The 17,207-nt window shown below is 48.9% G+C and overlaps 1 long non-coding RNA gene across 13 annotated transcripts in view; it reads left to right on the forward strand.

Moving 5' to 3' along the window:
• Positions 1 to 16,675, forward strand: part of LOC113974683 — a 79,149-nt gene extending 62,474 nt beyond the window's left edge. For 4 of the 13 annotated variants that reach the window (XR_003536611.1, XR_003536613.1, XR_003536610.1 and 1 more), the window contains 5 exons: positions 1,063 to 1,225; positions 2,169 to 2,330; positions 8,067 to 8,156; positions 10,871 to 11,628; positions 15,713 to 16,675. This is a non-coding gene — a long non-coding RNA (uncharacterized LOC113974683). The remainder of the gene's footprint in view (positions 1 to 1,062; positions 1,226 to 2,168; positions 2,331 to 8,066; positions 8,157 to 10,870; positions 11,629 to 15,712) is intronic. The other 9 variants (XR_003536622.1, XR_003536620.1, XR_003536614.1 and 6 more) reach the window with 9 other exon arrangements.
• The last annotated feature ends 532 nt before the right edge of the window (positions 16,676 to 17,207 follow it).

The raw sequence follows: 17,207 nt of genomic DNA on the forward strand, positions 1-17,207 counted from the left end.
AACTGGGGGATGGAAAAGTCACCCCAACATTCCTGTTGTAACTGGGGATAGAAAAGTCCCCCCAGCCCCTCTCCACCCGCTCTGTGTGTGGGGCTTGGCTGCTGCCTGTGTCTCTGCGGGCGGGAGGCAGGTACTTACATCCCATAGTGCTCCCAGTGTGCCGTGATTTACAACAGGAGCTCCTTCCTGATGCCAAGGGCAGGATTGCTGCTGACATCCAAACCATTCCAGAGCCCTGGCGTGGTCCCAGCTCCAAGGGCTGTTGGCTGATGGACGTTCCTCTGCTCACAGCTGGGTCTGGGCCACTGGGGAAAACGTGAATGGGCCCGTTCTGAGCTTTGCAGCCTCAGAGCATCCTTAAGCCAGTGGCCAGGGCTCAGGTTTCCCTGCTTTTTGACAGGAGTGCTGCTCAGATGAGATCTCTCTCTGCTCCTGGAGGATTTACACTGCCACAAGTCCTCATTTTTTCCAGATGTTTTACCTAATAAATCAAGGAGTCTCATCAGAGGGTTCGGATCCAAAAGCTGTTACCATGACTTCAAAGGCACAGGCTGGAGTGGAAAGAAGCAGAGCAGACATTTTATACCACTCTATACTCACTGATCTTGAAAATACACTCTGCTTTCAGGATTTTTTTCCTGAAAAAACTCTACAGTGATTAAATAAAATAATGCTGTGCTCCTTCAGCAACCTTTGTTTCAAAGGATGGAGCTGCAGGACCCAGGGGCTGTGCAGGGCTGGCAGGAGCCAGGATGGGGCTGGTCCTGAGGGGAGCTGAGCTGTGCCAGCCCCTGTCCGAAGTCAGGGATCGGTAACTCAGGTCTGAACTCGCTCCATCTTTTCAAGTCAATACTCAGCTGAGTATTTTCTCCCAGTTTAAGCTGGTCTAAGGGATTCTCACGTAAAGGATTCAGATGTTCATCTTCAGATGTTTGGGAGAAAAAAAGACAATAAGAGTTATGTGGCTGCAAAATGTGACTGTGACTATTCAGACTGGTTTGTTCCTTGATCAAGAATGTAACTTTTTTTTTTTTTAATGTAGTGAACCCTTTCTTTTCACAGTGTCTACATGGTGTTGTTTTCTTTCCCTGCTCCATTTCTAAAGATAACTGCTTTGCGTTTGGAGAAGCTGTTCTGTGTTTCCAACCCCTCGACAGCATGGGCTGCTGAACGAGAACATAGTGAAGGAGAGCAGCTGAAGAAAGAAAAGCTGTTCCTGTGGTAGGTGAGCAGCAGAGCCACAGGACTGGCTCTTGATTCCCTGCTTTCCCAGAGTGCTGGCCTGGCTCCGGCTGAGCTGGTGCTGCCCATCAGAGATGCCCAAGCTGGGCTGTGTTCTGGCAGCAGTGCCAAGGAAAGCTGCTCCTCCTCACCCTCTGCCTTGTCTTCCCTTGGATCCCACTGGATTTGGAATCACAGAATAGTTTGGGTTGGAAGGGATACCTTCCGCTATCCCAGGTTGCTCCAAGCCCCCTCCAACCTGGCCTTGGACACTTCCAGGGATGGGGCAGCCACAGCTTTGTCTTATCTGCCCCCTGAGTGTTGTCTGAGCAGGACTGAGGGGATGGTGCCAGGCAGGAACAGGCTGCTGGGGCAGGAGGGAGAAGGTGGCCTGGCTGTGGGGAGCCCCTTTGGGCATGGAGAGGTGCTCAGACTGAGCGTTGAGTCTCAAGAGAGGATTTGGGCTGTCTCCTGCAGCAGAGCCATGGAGAGGGAACTGGGGGTACCTGAAGCAGGGGATGCAAGCAGAGACTTTAGCTTGTGCTGTCTGAGGGTTCTGGGATGTGAATAAGTTGTCACTTAGGGGCATTGGGGACTGTAGCTCTTGGAGAGCTGTGAAAACACTGTGCAGCCCCCAGGAAGCCCTGTAGTTCTGTAAAACAGACTTGGGATGTGAATTCATTCCTGCTACACTGTAGTTTGTACTTTATGTGTCCCAGGCAGTGGAGCAAGAGGCCATTTGGTCCTGCAACGTGTTTAACCAGATCTTAAAACATCACCATGGTTGCCCAAGGGGTGGATGTTCCAGAGGAGGGGGCGTCCTGCTGCAGCCTCATGGAAGGGAGAGCCAGGGACAAATCCTGTGTTGTAATGGACTGAAAAACAACCTCCTCTAAATATTGACATTCAAATAACTGTCACCACCATACTGTTTGTTCCTGCCACAGACTTCAGAAAAATTGCTGCTTGTGTTCCCTCCCCCACAACGCTGAATCCCAGCACCCCAGACTGTCGTGACTGCCGGGGATTGGTGACATCTCGAGTGACACGTGTTGGAGCATCAGAACAGAGTGGGAGCAGCACAGCTTGGCTCCAGGAGCCAAAAATAGGTACTATCATTGCTGAGCTGAAACCTCTCTTCTCCTTCCCCACCCAGCCCTGCCTCTCTGGCACATGCAGCTCGTAATCGTGGTGTTCCCATCAGACCAAAGGAAAACCACATTCCTAAAGCAAGCAGGGCGTTAAGTAGTGGCCATGCTTTGGAGGCAGAGGATGTTATGACATGGGTCCTAAATTAGTGAGCATCAGTGATGATGATGGTTTGCAGATTTCCCACAGGGAATGGGTGTAGAAAGGAGCACGGCTCATCTGCTGCATTGCCATGTGGAAAAGCATCAGAGACACACCATAAAACAGGGAGTGTGAACTCCTTTCACTGGACAGCTGCTCAAATCCTTGTAATTGAATGACTGAGTGATGAATGTAGCACGTTGGGTTTTTCTCTGGATCCTTCCTCTCCTTTATTCTGTAGCTCTGTGAGTCTCAGTCATGCTTTCACCTGGGTTTTTCAGTCTGCCCACTGGAGTATTTGTCTTCTTCTGCTGACCCTCAAAAGCACCATTTCATTAAAAAACCCTGACTATTTGGGAAGGGTGACATTTATTCACAAAGGTAGGGTTCTTGGAAGGTGTCTGCTCCTTTGGTAGTGAGTGATTCAAATGAGTTCCCTTTCAGCATTCCTGTCTCGCTGCTCCCAAGGCCACACAAAGGAGGAGGGATTTGTGGGGCCGTATAAATCAGGGTTTGTTACAGGGACGTCAAACACAACTGCACCACAGGGTGTTAATGGTGAGCAGGTGAGGAGTCAGAGCAAGTCAGAACCAAGGAACAAAAGCCACAAAGCTCCTGTGTCTGGCTCTTGATGCTTCCCAAAAGTGCAGTGTCTGCACACTCCTGCTCTGTCCTGGGAAAGCTCGGGGTGTTCCACTGATCCATATCACAAAGTGCTCCAGTAATTGGATGAGTAGGTTTGGTGGGAACATCTTTGGTTCTCAATTTCCCCCATCAGGAGAGATCTAAATGAAGTTGTGTGAGCACATGTCCAGCCCAGGTCTCTTCCCAACACCCAGCTCACTCCGCTGGATTCGTGCTTGGCAGAGGCAGTGGTGACCAGGCCATTGGACACAGATTGGATTAAACTTCCACTGGAGCAGAGGAAGAAAACTCCCAATCTTTGTGCAGGCAAATGGGAGTTTCCTCCTTTTCCAGCAATTAAATCCCAGTGCTGACTCCACTGAGTTCTGAGTGCTGGAATAAGAAGTGATTGGGGGTTTTGGTGTGGAGCCTTTGGACAAAGGGCCAGTGCTTGTGCTCTCTCCCTTCCTCAAGTCCCATGAGCATTTCAGGTTTCCAGAGATTCCCACTTGCTCTTTCCATGCCCTGCTCATCTTTCAGACTCCAGGCTGCAGGATGGACCATGAGTCCTGAAGGCAGGTTTGTGGGCACAGAGTGTGAGGGGATGCCTGGGGAGGACAGTTTTCTCTCCCAGAATGATCTCACAATCTTTGCAGCTTCCCAGATACCTGTCAGTCCAGGAGAGAAGTTGAATTCAAACCACAATGAAGCTGTTAGAGCTTTAAAGTGGTCCATGAGACTCCCTTTTTACAGGAGGAATTCAGGGCAGTGGAAGGTTTCAGGGACTGGATGTGGCTCGTGAGCCGGGATCTTGGATGACCACGGGTCCCTTGGACAGGCTGCACACACGTGCCTGGGCATGTCCCTCGAGCACATACCACTGTGGTTTCTGGACTAGTTTTTGTTATTTCTCAATATTCCCACTAATATTTAATGTATTTCTCTTGGTTGCTGGTAATTTCAGCGGTGAAAGTGCTGACTCTGATGTCCTTCTGGGACGTGACATTGGCTCGGGACAACCCAACAGTTTTTGTGTGGGCCTCCAAAAAATGTTCTGCCCACTGGTCTCCAATCCCAAGAACATTCCTGGCTTCTCTGGTAATATCCTTAAGCACACCACTGATAGATTTTTGTGTAGATGAATGACCTGACAACTCCAAATATTATTTATTTTCCAGGATTTCTAGATCACTAGAACAATGGGTCAGGGAGGACTGAGGTGCAGCTGGATAGTGCCAGATCCCAGCCGGTGGGGTTCATGTCTCCCTTCCAAATCAGGCCAAGCACAGCCCTGCTCCTCCTCCTCAGCAAAGGGGCTGTGTTAGGAAGGGGGAGCTGGGAGAAGGAGGAGTGTTGGCTGGATCTCATGGTTGTTCTCTGGAAGGTTTTAATGATCCTTAGCTTCCATAGAGGAAGGCACCTCCTGGAGCCAGGAGAGGTCCTCGCTCAAGGAGCTGAGCAGGGCCAAGCTCAGCTGCAGCCCTGGAGCCCAAGATTCACCTTTCTCAAGCACATTACATCTCCCTGAATCCCAGGTTAGATGGGATACTGGGGAGAAGTCCTTCCCTGTGAGGGTGGTAAGGCCCTGGCACAGGTTGCCCAGAGAAGCTGTGGCTGCCCCACCCCTGGAAGTGTCCAAGGCCAGGTTGGATGGGGCTTGGAGCAACCTGGGAGAGGGGAAGGTGTCCAGGGGATGGAACAGGATGAGATTTAAGGTCCCTTATAACCCAAACCAGTGTGGGATTCCATGATTTTCTGAGTCCTCTCGGTGCCCTCAGGCTGCCCCTGTTATCTGATGTCCTCTTTAACCTTTTAGTTACAAAATAGAAGCTTTTTTGTGCCGGACCTTCCACCCTGGGTCCTGAAGAGGGATCACTTGCTTAACAGTGACACTGGGAAACACCACAGAAGTATTGCTGTTCTCCACTGCAAGAAAAGAGGGAGACTTAGGGCTGGATCCAAGCAGACATCTGAAGGGACATTTACACAAAATTTAGTTACCTTAGTCCAAAGTCCTGACCCTGATAAACCTGCTCTCGGCTTTCCCTGCTGCAGGAGCTGCCTCTGCAAGGCACACTCTCAATTCTGAGCGTTTAACTTCTTCCTCTGCCTTCTCAAAGGCACTCGAGGGTATGTCTTCCCAGACTGACCTTTCCTGCTGGCAAGACTGGTCTTCTCCCTAAAATAGTTGGATCAAAATGACCTTGGTCTGGGGGAGGAGGGCAGTACCTTCTTCCACTGCCCAGGGGTGCTGGTGGATGCCCTGTGGGTGCAGTGCAGTCCTCAAAGCAAAGTCATGTCTTTTTACCTTTTCTAGAAGAGGCCAAATGACCCCTAGGAGGTTACCCAGGAAGCATCTCGTGTTCAAGACCAGCCTTGAAACTCCTCTTAAAGCTCCTGTGAGGGTCCTTACCCTGCACCTCTTGGGAACAAAGAGGATTTGCATGACTTCAGCATCTCCTGCTCAGGGATTTGTCTGTTAACTCTGAGTAGCATCATTACCTTGCTGGAGTTTGGGGCACCAGAGGTTCCAACCTGCACTGCAAACAGGGCAGCCCCACTGGCATGAACAGAGTCCATCTGGAGTGTAAACAGTCTGGTTTATTAGGGAATTCACCTCCTAGCAGTCACAAGAGTAAGGATGGAGAGGTGTCACTTCAGGCTTTTCTGGAAGGGGACAGGGGAGAGCAAAACTACACCCAGTGAAGACTGTAAGCAAAGACTAAACTACCTCTAATTGCAACCAGGGGAAACACTCAAGCAGACAGCCTACAAGTGCTTTACAAAAAGTCTAAAGCAAAAGCTTTTTGTACAAGATTAATCTTTCTGCCTCACTGGGGTCAGCAGTGGGAGTGCAAGGAGAGAATTCAGCACAGTCAGCACCGGTCTGTAAAGATCTATGTCCAGCTTTGCATTTCATCCTGTTTATCTGGGGCTATTAATTAGCTCCTTTCAGTTTTCCTGGGAAGATCTGTGTGTTAGGGCTGCTGAACACTCCTAAAGATCCGTCATTGATTGCTTGGGCAGCTAAATCGGGTCGACAGTTCACTACTCAGAGGTGTCTTAACTTTGCATCCTTTTCTGCTGGGGCAGGAATTCCAGGGATGACTTCAATCTTCTTGTAATGTGCTTGTACTCCCTGCTTTCCTAATTTCATGCCTAGGTATGGCATTACCATTACAAAGGAGTTGTGTTGGTTGAGCTCTGCAGGTCTGGGTCTTTCAATAGCTGATCAGAGCTTCTGGTCATGTGCTTCTGCTCTTTTCCCTCGGAACAAAACATCAGCTACACAGATCCTGGGCTATCAAAGCCCCTGGAACAGTTCACGTGCCAAACACAGCCCCAACAGCAGCCTGAGGAATGATGTTTCCCATGGGGGCTGTGGAATATGCACAAACGTATGGTCTGTTTTCCAACGGGCCTGTCAGAGCCCTGCTGGTGCCTCCAGCAGAGAGAAATATTTGGCATAGGCCATTTCCCCCCAAACTTTACTGCTTGCAGGAAATAGAAAGTGTTCTTTTCCAACCTATTTATTTGTGTTTGACTGTAATCACAAAGGGTTGTGCTTTTCCCCTTTCTCTGGTGACCCATGAGTGTCCACTGCTGTCAGTTCTGCATTTCCTCTTATCTTTCACAGAGCTGGGAGCCTTTTCACCCCTTCCTCTGGTGTCAGCTGTACTCCATGTAAAAATTCCATATGGGAGATGAGCTTTAAGGTGGGTGTGCTCCATTCAGGTTTACTCAGCACCGTGGGCAGCCTTCCCTATTTTTTTGTTTTTAAATCCACATTCTCTTGTTCAGGTGCCTGGGGAAGGTGCTCTGATGTGAGCAAGGCCTTCCAACACAACTATATGTGCTGCTAACTTTCCAGAGCATCTCTCTGGCTGCCTGTGTTTCCCCATACATTTAACAAGGGATCCCTTTGGTCAGAGGGAAGGTCCCCAGCATAGGAGCTGGCTCAGAGCTGTGCCACTGCTCAATTCCAAAAGTCTGCAAGTAGCTTTTGGGGGAGTGTTAATTAAGTTCCTAGCAGTGCATAAGTTGGTGCTCAACTTTAATTGAATAATAACCTTTCAGGCTGTGGTTTGTACCCTCCTGCTGCAGTGTCACCCCACCCGCCCCAGGCCCATGAAATCCAGACAGGGAATATCCACACTGGAGCTGTGCTGGCATTCCCATGTTCTTGATCACAGAATCATGGAATCCCAGAACCATTTGGGTTGGAAAGGACCTTAAGGCTCATCCAGTTCCACCCCCTGCCTTGGGCAGGGACACCTTCCACTATCCCAGGTTGCTCCAAGCCCTGTCCAACCTGGCCTTGGACAATTCCAGGGATGGGGCAGCCACAGCTTCTCTGGGCAACCTGTACCAGGGCCTCACCGCCCTCACAGGGAAGAATTTCTTCCCAGTATCCCATCTAACCCTTCACTCCTTCAATTTGATATCAATTTTAGGTGAAGTGCAAGGTTTCTTGGCTTTGTCACATCTAACAGGGTTGGCATCACTCACCTGCCTCGATGGAAAATTAGTAAAACCTTTCATGTGTCAGAACTGCCTGTAGCCAGGAACAGGAACAACTTCATCTTTCTGGTGTGGAAACTGCTCACAGTAAGGGATCTGTCCTGCTCCATCTCCGAGTTCCCACTGCTCCCTGTGCACAGCGGGTGCTTCTGCAGGGGGTTCTGGAGGCTCCACACCCCATGGGCTGCTGCATTTGCCACAAATTGGATGCAATTAAAAAAAAAAAAGTGAATAAGAGATCAGTAGTGTTTTTGAGGTATGTCTTTCAGTGGTAGTGTTTCACAGCTTTCTTTCCAAGCTAAGTATAGTCCATGAGCGAAAACACACATTGACAGCAGTAGTAGCAGTAAACATGACAGAAACGTCAGTGATAGTATTCCTTGTCTTCCCTTATGCTGCCTTGTCCAAAGGCAGCGCTTCCCAGAAAGTCCTGGCAGCCTGAGAAGTGGTGGACACCGCAATGACACCCCAGAGGAGCAGCTGAGTGCTACTGATTGCTGGTGAGTGGGTGGGAGGTCAACAGGAAAACACCAGACTCCCGTCTGAAAGGACAAACCCAACAGATCCTGGAGCAGCCATCAGCCTGAAGGAGGGGTTAGAGGCAGATTGCAGCCATTTGGGACTGGGAAAACACGAGATTTGTGAGAAACCTTTTCTCCCTCTGTCAAACCTCTCTTATTTGTTGCCTGCCTCAGAGGGCTCGCGGCCGAAAAATGCCACTGCTTTGCTTCATAGAACCTAAATGTTCCAATGGCACAGACAGAAACCTCAATCTCTGCTCAGCCCCCACTGTAGGTGTTGGAACACGGAAGGAGGGTCTTTTTGACAAATTGATTTCTGTTGAACACCTACACTTCTGTGCTTTCAGAAATGAAGGGCACTTCTGATAACTTCTCATAGCCCGAACTTCTTTCTCTACCAATCCCCCATTTTTAGCAATGTAAATTTGTTCTGAGCATCTAAATTCCCTCCAGTTTATGGTAGTGATCTTTTTTAGTTGGATTCCTTTGGGGATGCGAAGGCACCTTCCTTGTGCAAAAAATGTCCATTGCCTGTACAGCATGAGAGCATTTTCCTCTGGGATTTCCCTGCCAGCACGTACCTTCCACTCTGGGAGGAGGAAATGCCATTTCAACCCTTGGTCCTTCTAAGAGCATCCCTCAAAAATGTGTGTTAGTGGAGGGGGGGCAGGTGGAGCAGCAGCCTGAGCAACATGCACAGTGTGGTGGTCCCTGTTCACTGGGAGGTGGATCAGCACTTTCACCTCTTTTTGGGGCAGTGATGTTCCAACCCCACCAATCCCTGTGGGTGTGAGCTCACAGCCTTTCCTCCCCCACCCTTCTCTCTGCTCCATTTGGGATCTCTGAGAGCCTTTGTGTCTCACTTGGACACAGAGTCACATTCTGAGCTCTTTGAAGCACATTTCATATTTCTTAGAATCAATAAACTTCACAGGCAGTCGCAGAAATCCCAGGCAGTCAATAAGTCCCGTCAGGCTCCCTCAGGAGTGAAAGCAGAGTGTTGTAAGGACATTTCTTAGGGAGCTGCTGTTCAGGCATATTTGTTGTTTCAATTAGTCTGATTTAGGGGCTCAGTCAGGGGCTGCAGCCTGTAGCACTCACGCTGTAATTTGATTTCTAAAGCTGCCGTTCAGGTACTAAGGGAGTAAAACTATGTGGTAAAACCCCAGTGTGACAGCAGCTGTGGAGATTCCGATATGCCCGTCAGGGAGATCCAGGGAGATCCCAGGGTTCACCATCACCTGCATTTCACATCCCACATTCCATCAGAGCCCTCCTGGCTTTGATCACTGGTCCCCTGGGAGGAGCATGGAAAGGTGGGAGAACTACGGTGTTTTTCCAGACCTGTTTCCCTGAAGGGATGTTTAAACAAACAACACGAAAAGAAAGTCAAATGAATGCGTGTGAGAAGTGCCAGATTGGCAGCTTGAGTGAGTCAAACTTCACCTGTGTGACGGCTGCCCATGTTTTATGTGCTGTAGCTGTCAGTGCAGCACCATTCCTCGGCACAACACGTGTTCCTTGCTTTTCAAACTGTCCTTGTGTCCCCACGTTGCTCAGTCCTGCAGCTGAGAAGGAGTCAGACAGCACTGATGGGGTAAGGAGCTGGACTGCTGAGCACTAGGAAGGAATGTTGGCTAATTTGCCCTGGTTTTGGAGATGCTTAAAAATTGCAAGAGGTTAGAAATTATTTAAAAACAAAATATATACAGAACGAGTCAAGGCATAGCTCTGCTTTCAAACTAGAAACTGCCTGGAACAAAGCTCCTGTCTCTCCTTAGGAAACGAGGGCTGTATCCCTGTTGTTGCTCCCTGGGAAGAGGCCTCCATGCTCTGACAGCTACATCACCAAGGTCTTGTCTGGACTTTCTCAGCACTCCCAGGTGCTGCAGCACAACCTTTCCTGGCAGGAAGGGGCTTTGGGAGGCACAGACCCTGTGGTGAAAGACAAGTCCCCCAGGACTCCAGGGTCCTTTAGGAGCACCTTATGAGCCTGGGGAGTGGAAGCCAGGTCTTGTTCTGAAAAGTTTAATTTTGCAACTGTTTGAGCTTGTCCCTTTTTCAGGTGGCATGGTAAAAATGAAGTATGATATTTCTTCCATGAAAAATCCACTATATTTATAGGAAATTCCTTCCCAGCATTTGAAGGGGTGATGAGGTTTGGAGGAGAATTCCAGTTAGAGGAAGCAGAGCCAAAACTCTGACTTTAAAGGGCTGTCTGAGAGTGCATGAACAAGATCATTCCAGGGACTCTGTCCCTGTCCCAATTGTCCAATGTCTATTCTTTCCTGCTTCTGCAGCTCCTCCTCCCTGTTGTCACTACATCATAGTAAAGACTGGTTTTGAACTGTTCAATTAGTGGACTAAGGTAATTTGGTTAATATTTGCTATTCTATCACAAGGTTCTAATACCACTCTGTGCCTCCAGTTCCTGCCATTCAAAGCAGAGGGACACTTCAGCCACTCTTTTCAAACAGGGACTCCTGGAATCATTATATCTGTATATTCAGTTTTAAACATGTTCTGCTCTGAGATACAGGCCAAGAGCAAAGGACACTTGAGGGAGTTGTGGGTGTTGACACAACAGCCAAATCTATTTGGTCTCAAGCTTTATGCTTGGACCTGCTCATCTAACTCTGGCTGATCCATTTGTGTCTCACGCGGATAATGTGGCTTTTTCTTTCCATTTCCAGGAGTCCCCAAATGCAGGTGACCACCCCCCTGACCAGCTGGTGGGTACCAGAGCTGGAGAGGGATGACTGTGTTCCATAGCCCTTGGGAAGTGTCCCTTGGCCTCCTGTCAGTGAGTGCAGGGTGTTTGGGCTGTGTGTGTGTGTGTGTGTGTGTGGGAATGGAGAGCAGCTGCCATGTGCCAAGAACGAGGGGAGTGAAGGATTCCCACCATATGATCCAACAGTGAACTTTTGATCCATCAGCTCATCTGATCCACCTGATCCATCAGCTGGGCCTTTCAGGTAACACACAGAAAAGGGCTGTGCTGCTGTTGGTCCTGAGGTTTGTCTGTGTGCTGGGCTCTGCATTTTCTAGGCATCCTCTGCTGCTGGTCTAAGGTTGTTTCTTTGGTTTCCCAAACCCAGAGTCAAATGACTGTTTCTTTGTGCTAAGCATCAATCCTCTTCCTTTTTTCTTATCCTTTCTCCTCTCCATCATTTTTCTCTCCTCTTTGAATTCTCTCAGGCTGCTGCAGTCTCACTTCCCTGAGACTTCCCTCCTGGCACAGACACCAGGAGAAAATGTGATGGTGTTTGCAGAGCACTGGGACTTGGGAGATGTGAAATGTGGACCTGCTGCTCTACCTCTGGTGACTCACAACACCTTTCTGTGGTTCTGCTTTCCTGTCAGGATAACCTGGACTAAAACCTCTCTGGGGAAAGGATTTGCTTTCCCTGTGTGATCCTACGGTGTCTAATATAACAGGACCCAACCTCAGGTAAGACCTTTAGGCACTCCCATTATATGAATGAGAACAAGATTATTGGTGTCAGTAATTAACATTCTTGTGGGATTGTTGGAAATGCTTTGGGATAAACACCACCTGGAATCCTTGCCTGGCTTATGTGGTTTCTGAGCTGCAGAGGAGGCTGATCCTGTTTGCTCGAGAGGCCATGGACCATCTGTCTCCTCTTACTGGATGTGCAAAGTCTTTCAGGCCAAAGATGAGATGCAGTAGCTCAGGGAGACATTGGGACACTGGAAAAGTGAGGGCACGGCCTGTGGGGAAGAAGAATGGAGGCTCAGCGGTCAGTGTGTCCCCAGTAATGATCTCACCTGAGAACAACACTAATGACAACCACCAAACCAGAAAATTACCACCTACAGTGTCACTGAAAACACCGTGAACGCCTGTGGCACAGTGTCACCCCAGGACAGGCTTCCAGAGAGGAATCTCTCCCTGCTTATGTGGATGGCAAAAATCCTATTGACTGCAATGACATCAGGATTTCCCCTTGAGTGTTACCTGGGTTTCTCTCCTTCTGGAGAGAAGAGCCATATCCCACATCATTATGCACATCCTAATAACAAATGGATTATTCTTTTCCTTTAAACTGTGGATTGGATTCCAGTAAACCCTGCATTTTGGATTCTAGGTTCTCTCTATCTAGCTCTGCAATCCCTAAATAAACAAACATTGGATTAGACCTCAGCAGCTCCCTCCCTCAGCAATGGAAGGCTTTAAAAGCATTTCACACCAACCGCCCTGCTCGTGTTTCAGACTCCGTTAACCACGGATTCAGGGAGCTCCATCCTCCTCTCAAACTTCCCTGGGAGCTCACCTCAGTGATTGGAAGGTCTGCCTCCACTTGTGACCCTCTCTGACTCCAGCAAGAAGCTGGAATTGCTGTTGACATCAGGAATGACAGAAGTACGTGCTGGGGTTGGAGGGTTTCTGGCACATGGCCTGCTAACCCAGAATTTGCTCGGCAAAGTCCGGAGGGTGACTTTTAACCTCAGAGCAGTTTGCAAAACCACATCTGTGACCAATAAATGTGAAAACTAAATGAAAAAAAATAAATCTAGCCCCTACTGAATGATGAAAGCCAGCACACCTCGCTGGGCACTGGTGCTGGAGTCAGTGTGGAGATCTATACAGGAATAATTGGACAGGTCATCGTTGCCAGGAGTTGTCCGTGGATGGAGCCGATGTCTCACACACGGGAGGCAGCACAGCAGGTTAAACTGAAGGGATCTCATAGCTCTAAGTCTTAAACTTAATGAGCCACATCTTTATTTGTACTGCAGCCCCTTCTTCTCCCCAAATTGCCTTAACCAGCTGCTAGAGGATGCCCAGTAATGGAAAATTCTCTGGATAACAATAAATTGGTGTAACGACTCAGTGTCACCTCACATCCCGCTAAGCAATAGAGAAATCACGGTGAGAAAAACAGGCACAGCCAGAGTGGCACTGAACAGTGGAATCCTAATTCCATCACCCTTCTTGTGGGCCACAGATAACCCAGTGCAATTTACAGCCGCTCTGAAGCGGCTCCAAGTCTCAGCAGGAGTCGGGAAGGCTCAGTGTAGCCTCGGGACTGAGGAGTCACGGAAGATCAGGGGAGTTGTTGTTCCATAACCTTGCCTCTGCACCAAAACCGGTGGGCTGGTCTGGAATGGGAAGCACTCCAAGCAAAACACAACATTTTAATCACTGAAATGAAGGTCCTCCTCTGGATCCCTCTCTGGAGAACTGTCTGTCTCTGACGATCAGGCACAGACTGCCAAAGAAGGTAAATTCTGGATTTAAATCTGTACATCAGCAGTGTGTGAGTGACACCAGTAAATCTGGGCTGTAAGGCTGAGATATCTCCAAGAAGAGAGAAACACTTTTTCCACTTAAATGACTGAGGTAGAAGTAGTAAATATATTGTCTCCTACTATGGAAGGGCGAGGAAATCATTTATACACATCTATTACACCTTTGCAGCCTAACAGTGGTGGTTTTTTTCAATTCAAGAGTCTGAAAGTTTAGAATTACCAACATTAAGGTGGCCTGTGCGACTGTAATTTGTCCCTTTTGTGCATTTGCATTATGATCCAGTATTTAATTGTGATTAGATCACACGCTGTTCTTTCAACAGGTTCCCGGCCTCGCTCGTTCTACAGAATAGACTGTGCTCACCAAGCAATAACTTTATTTTCTCCTCACTGTTCACTGTGTGGCCTGTGCTTTATTTACAGCACACTATTCAAATATTGTTCTGAAGACAGATTTATTCATTTCCTCCTGAGCTTTTTCATGGGACTCATCACTATGGTATCCAAGTGCTTCACAAACTCTAATTCATTTTCCCAACGCTGGAGTAAGAACTGGTGTTGCACTTATTTTACAGATGAGGAACTCGGGCGTACAGACAGAATAATACAAAAATATCTTTTCATTTTAGAGATCTAATTAGAAATACTCGATGGCCTGATTTTGTCAGAAAATAGAACATGGTGAAGCATCCAATTGAGTCAGAACTTGAATACATTCTCAGCTATTGCAGATTTATCTGCAAGTGCTCTTCACTTCTGCAGATCACGCTTTAAAATGTCAGCCCAGGCACCTGGGCAGCACTGACTGCACAATCAGTGCAGTGCTGGGCAGGCTCTGTTTAAGGACTGAGGCCCTTTTCTGGAGTAGCAGTCACCCCTTCCCACACACAGTGCTGTGCTTGCTCACCCCACAGTTCCTCACAGGGTGCATAACATACCTACATCTGATTTTTACAGTAAATTAAGTGGAAGTTGTTGAGGCACTTGCCTGGGTTCCCTGGGCTTGGTTCAGTGTCTGAGCCAGGCTTATCCTTCTACACGGTGTTTGATAACTGGGGAGTGTGTTCCTTTGCAGCCTGGCTACTGTTGTTTTAATAAATATGTATTTCTTTTCAATCTAGAGATACCCTTAGAAAGCCCAGCAATTTAATCCTGTGCTGACAGGGATGCAGACCATCAGCAATGTGGAAACACTCCCTGTATGAGGGATGCAGTGGTTGGCACACACTCCAGCACTCAAAGGGGACGAGGGATGTTCTCAGTGTGTGTCAGATACCTGCTGCCAACAGTTTTCCAGTTGGTCTTCATTCCCATTCCTAACTTCTCACCTTTCTGCTCTGCCTCCCTCCCTCAGTCTCTGTCACTCCCATTCCTACATCACTGCCCCTAGTGAATTCCCTCTTCCCTGCTGCATCCCACACCCAAACTTGGGGTCCTCCTCCCTCATCCCACTGCAGCTCTCCCATCCAATCCCTGTGCTCAGCAAGTTCTTCCTCAGACACTGTACGGACAGCCCTGGGTGCCCCTAAGCTGCGTGTTCCTCCTCCCGGAAATTCTCTCCCATTCCCACTCTGTTTTTAATTCTTCTCCCAACAGCCTGGCTTCCAGACTCTTCCTTATGAGCTTGGCTTTATCCCTCCCTCCAGGCAGACCTGTTTTTCCTTCCAGCTCCTTGTTCCCTTCCACCACCCTGGAGAACCTGTCTCTCTCCAGACCCTCTGTGCCTGCCAACTTACCTGTCCCAAATCCAGTTCTCATCCCCACTGTGTGTTACTCAAGGAGCTTCCTGCTCCATGTTTCCCCAGAGGACTGGAAGGACAGGTTCCGTTCTCGCCCTTCCTACCTGCAGCCTTGGCATGGTCCAGAGCAGCAGGGAACTGGAAGTGCAGGTCCAGCTCTGACTCCCACAGCCCTGAGCTGTGATGAGGATGGAATTGCGGGGCAACGGAAGCACTGGGAAGCCTCCACAGAGCACCAGTGGGATTTTCAGGGGGGTTTTCACTGTGGGGCTTGAAGGAACACCTCTGACAAGGTGACTGTTCTCATCTACAAATTCGACAATCCCTGACAGAAAGAACAAAAGGGGAAACGTTTATAATTTAACCTGAGGTACGAACATCAGATGCTTAAATTTCAGCACAGCGGTTACTCTGGCCCGATTAAATGCAACTGAGGGTAGGATTTTATGATGGGAATTCCTAACCAGCTGAATAGAAGTTACACTACCAGTCCTGCCTTTTAATCACTGCTTCCATTTTCAGGATAAATTGCAGCTGGTTGCTGGTAATCCTTGTGGCATATCAGATAGCAGCGTAACTCGGCAAGGGTAAGGTGGAGAAACCCAAACATCCTTCTGAGGAGGTAATTATTCCATTGTGAAAATGCTCCGGGATATTTTTAGTGGCCAAACCCCCTGTTTCCTGACAGAAACATAAAATAATGAAGCAAGTTTCACAAGGAGAAACGCTTCAGACACCTGTACTAGCCGGTGCTTTGCAGTCACGTCAGTGTTTAATCCGCCGTGCACATCCCTGTGTCCCTGTGCACGGCCAAACCCACACCTGGCTTTGGGGCACTGTGGGCTGTGCCAGCGCTGCCTTGCAGAAAACCCTCTCCGCAAACAAATCTGCAAATCCCGCTGGATCAGGGATAATTTCACGGGAATATAGAGCTGCCTGAAACAAGAGGGACACCCTTGCCGCATGCACCGAGGTTATCGAGGGAAACTTTCCTTAGCAGGAGTCATACACCCAGTGTAAAAGCCTGGATTTTGGGGGAACAAATGATTTAAAACTAGTTTTAGAACATTTTGCAACACATTTTTGTGGGGATGTACCCTCGTTTCATGTCCCACAGTGCCCCAGGGGTCCGGTTATCTCCCGGTTACCTCGAGCACTGGTCCTACATAATTTATGTCCTGAAAGAGACGATTCAATTAGTCAATAATAAAATGAGCAAGGACAGCGTGTGCGTTGTAAAAATATAATTTAGTGGGCAACAAGCTGAGATGGAAAAATATAAGGGTACACTCCATATGATTAATGAAGGAGGAATGTATATTTATAGCTCTTATTGTGTCCTTTGTAAGCAGAAGGATCCGGCAGTAGGACTGGAACCGGCTGGAAACGATGTGGCATTCCAAGGATTGGGATTTGAATGGCAAATGCTGTATAAAACTAATTACCCCCAGGAGCACGAAAATACATTTAATTTGCCTTTTCGGAGCGTGTTTGGCCTTTTCTTCACGTTTATTTACGCTCGAAAAACACGTTTATTAGGAGGGGCGACATCCTAGACGGAGCAGCGGAGTTACCCCCCAAGAAAACAAGTTTCCACAAGTTATTTTTACACATTTAGCGCGATTTTGGTTTTCTCGGTCGTAGTGGATTGCGCTTCCCAGCAGCACACGGCGTAGGGAGTTCTCGCTTCCCACATCCTCCGGCTCGGCACACAGCGAGGATACCCGGATTGGTGCCGAACCGTTTGCTTTCCCCTGTTTTCACGCGTGAAGAACACGCAGGTCCCGCAGCCACGCCGGGGCTGCTCCCGGAGAGGGGAAAACACAGATTTATGGCATTAAAACCCGGGAACTTTCGTACCCCGAGCGCCGGCCGGGCAAGGACGGGGACCCCGGCAGTGCCCCTGAGGGGAGGGCGGCGGCCCCGCCCCCGCGCGCGCGCAGGCGCCGTGGCGCGCGCTGGGAGGGGGCCGGGCGCGCGCACACCTGGCGCGGGGGTCGGGGGCGGGAGGGGAGGC

Source organism: Neopelma chrysocephalum, unplaced genomic scaffold (assembly GCF_003984885.1).
Source record: "Neopelma chrysocephalum unplaced genomic scaffold, ASM398488v2 Primary Assembly neopelma1_124, whole genome shotgun sequence".
NCBI classification, from domain to species: Eukaryota; Metazoa; Chordata; class Aves; order Passeriformes; family Pipridae; genus Neopelma; species Neopelma chrysocephalum.